Consider the following 3,859-nt stretch of genomic DNA (forward strand, 5'->3'; position numbering starts at 1 on the left):
AAGGGCAATGCAAAATGCAACAAACACACTTACAACAAAGAGCAACAAATTGCCGATGATCTGTGAAAGAAAGAGTTACAAATTAGTAAATGCGTTGCGCCAGATGCAAACTACGTTTAAGTAAATAAGAGCATATATATGACTACTTCTCAGAAGATTCACAAAGAAATACGACCCTGGCAGGATGTCGCCAAGTGTAACCTCCCCACAAAAATATTATAATGAACCATGTGTAACCTCCCAACAAAATTATTAATTAAATGAATTTTTAATATTGTAACCTCTGAACAAAATTGGCTCCCATTTATAGTCTGTATGCAGAAATGCATTCACATTTAATGTTTCCACAAAATTCTTTTCTCATTTAATGTTAAGTTCGAAACAGAAAAATTCCTAAACACCAAAATAATAAAAAAAATTCAGTAACCTGGTAAATATTATGACGACAGCAGCGCTGCGCCTCGGCCCTGTATTCTGAATAAAAAAAGCAAAAATTCTTACCTCAATAAAAATTGCAAATATATCTGGTCTTACATAAAAAATTTTCGGCACAGCTCCGTGCAATGCTGGCCTATGCTTTTTGATTCATAAAAGGAATAATTATTCATTGGAAAAAATCTTTGAATTGAAATGAATGTTTTTTTTTAAATTATTTTATATTATAAAAATTATTATTGGGGCATTTTTTGAAAAGAAATTGAATGACAGTTAACATACATTACTAGATATGCGCAAGGCTGCTTCTTTACCTTCTACAACAATACTCATCCTCCAGAGTAGACTGCCGACACGCGCCGACTACCGCCGACTCACGCAGACTACTCAAGACTACTGTAGACACGCGCAGACAAGCGCAGACTAGCGACAAGCAACATCTAACTACATACTGCTCTCTGGTCAGAGACTCTCCCAAGTCTTGCCTATTGCAGGCAGCGCATATAGCGCATACCTCACCTCTTACAACGCCCGCATCTGTTGACTGAGGGATCGAGACGTGGCTGCACGATCCGTTACAGCCATGCGGATAAGATGCCTGTCATCTCGACTGCTAGTGCTACGAGGCCGTTGGGATCCAGCAAGGCGTTCCGTATTACCCTCCTGAACCCATCGAGTCCATATTCTGCTAACAGTCACTGGATCTCTACCAAGGCGAGCACCAATGTCGGGATACGATAAACCGCAATCGCGATAGGCTACAATCCGACCTTTAGCAAAGTCGGAAACGTGATGGTACGCATTCCCCCCTCTTTACACGAGGCATCACAACAACGTTTCACCAGGCAATGCCGGTCAACTGCTGTTTGTGTATGAGAAATCGGTTGGAAACTTTCCTCATGTCAGCACGTTGTAGGTGTTGCCACCGGCGCCAACCTTGTGCGACTGCTCTGAAAAGCTAATCATTTGCATATCACAGCATCTTCTTCCTGTCGGTTAAATTTCGCGTCTGTAGCACATTATCTTCGTGGTGTAGCAATTTTAATGGTCAGTAGTGTATAATTTTTTCGTGGTCTGTGATTTTTTTTTTTTTCAAAGAAATGTTAATAAGTGAAAGTTTGTCTGCATCTCACTCCAGCTCTTCTTCTCATTATCACTACATTAACTTCAATGTGTGTAATGCAGACGAAGGAAGCAGTTCTTGCACCTTCGACATGCCAACAATGCGCGCTGAGCGAAGTGTTTCGGGCGGACTGTAGTAGACGAGTTTTGGGCAGAATTAAGTGAACGTGTCCTGTTTGAACGGCTGCACAGCACGGTGCGGCAGCGGTACCCCACATTTAACGTGTTCTTTGCGCGCCGTCTACGCATTTCAGTCGTCTCATCTCTGTGATCAATGGCGAGCAGAGAGTGTACATAAGAAGTTTACTTTCGCATATTATGGTTAGTTGTATAAAGTTTCCTGTGAACAAAGGTCATCACTGTTAAGTATCTGAGCTGTGTAATGTGTCTCACTGTAGAAGAACATTTAGCAGTTTGTGGCTTTGTCTGCTACGTGATTGGTGCCTTCATTCAAAGGTACTACCACCCTTATTTCAATTTGACTTCTCATTTAGTGGCATTAATCCACACGATAGTAAGTTTCTCTCAGCCTCACATAAAGAAACACAGGCCAATGGGCTACGTATGCTGCATTCTTGCAGGTACAACTGCAGAAGACACCAGGGCGTGGACAACGTTAGAATCCGTGTGTTCTGCCGTGACGCAGAAGAACAAAACCAGGGCCCCTCGCATGGTCTACACTCCCAGTACAAAATATGTTGACAGATGCGAGTTACCTGCAGTAATACAGAGGAGGGAATACACAGGGAGCTACTTGCACTTATTTTCATTTGGTTGCAAAGGTTAATTGGTTTTCAAAGAATCGGCTATCTGCTGTAACATCTTCCTTTTAAAGGTCCTTTCTGGCCAGCCTGATGTAGCGTTGCGTAGTGTTCTACACCGCACCCAGCGCTCAGAATAATGTGGCTGGAGGATGTGCAATAGGCAGAGCATTCGTGCGGAGAGCGATATTGGTGGCCGTTGCAGGCAGGCACTGTAGGGGAAATGCTGAGTACTGGAGGGGAGGAGCCATTCTAAACCGAAGCCTTTGCTCCTATGCTCTCATGTTTTCGTAAATATGAAGTGTAGCCCTTCAGGCCCACACTTTCCTCGTGACCATTAGAAAATGTCTATTGTCACCTCTGACTTGGTTAGTTACCTGGAAGTATTCCGCTGAAAATGCAAAAAAAAAATACATCGATTAATTTTCTCATGGCTTATTAAACAACTGCAAGTTTCATACATGTGCCACAAATGGTGAATTTTGAATGAAACCTATTTTTCTCTTGCTACTATGTTGAAGTTTGCTTCTTTTGCCAAAACACGGCAGAGCTTACACAATGTCACCTCACTAACAAGCTGTGCAGATGCAATTGAGAGAGAATTCTGAAACCGTAGTCTATTAAGTTCGTCATGTGGGGAACAGAGGAAAAGCAAGGTCAACAGATTATGAAAAACACATCTTCGGTACAAAAATAAACGTGTAATGGCTTCACTTACGCTGCACAAAAACCCACAGCATGCCTCGTTTCACCAGCTATCCATGACCCTTCAAAATTACATTCTTTCATCGAAAAAGTCTGTAGTTAGTGTTATAACATGCAGATAATAAAGTTTGCATAGTAACCGTATGGCAATATACTCTCCTGTTTGCAGGTTATCATTTGCCCAGATCCCATTTCAGTATCTCTAACCACTTATCAAATATCAGGAATGTTGTCGATATTTCATTTGACTTTATTGTTAGCGTGTACGATCGCAAATAAGTGTGCTACATCAGATCGGTTTTCTTGGCGTTAGTGTCAGAGACCCCCACCCAAGTGTAGACAACAGTTCAATATGTTAGCTAAATTTAGTATTCAGCAACACATTATGTAATACTATGCACCAAATTCAAAATCATAGGACCCCTATTTTTTATTACAAACTTTTTCGAATTTCGCTGCGTCTCACCTGAATGCAAATATCACAATACCTATGGCGATTAACGAAATGATTGGCAGGTATATATTTTGCTGTGACAGTTTCACAGTTACATGTAATCCATTATATATGTAACTGTGAATATATATATATATATATATATATATATATATATATATATATATATATATATATATATATGTGTGTGTGTGTGTGTGTGTGTGTGTGTGTGTGTGTGTGTGTGTGTGTGTGTGTTTTATTTTTAGTAGATTTTAACCATATCCTTGTCTTGTTGAACGGCAGATCCGTTAGGTATGTTCGTATACGCTGAATTGGGCCTTGGTTTATTAAATCCGCCTAAAATAAAAAGTTGTCGAATTTCTCTTGAGGTTCATTTTAA

Source organism: Schistocerca serialis, chromosome 6, assembly GCF_023864345.2.
Source record: "Schistocerca serialis cubense isolate TAMUIC-IGC-003099 chromosome 6, iqSchSeri2.2, whole genome shotgun sequence".
NCBI lineage: Eukaryota > Metazoa > Arthropoda > Insecta > Orthoptera > Acrididae > Schistocerca > Schistocerca serialis.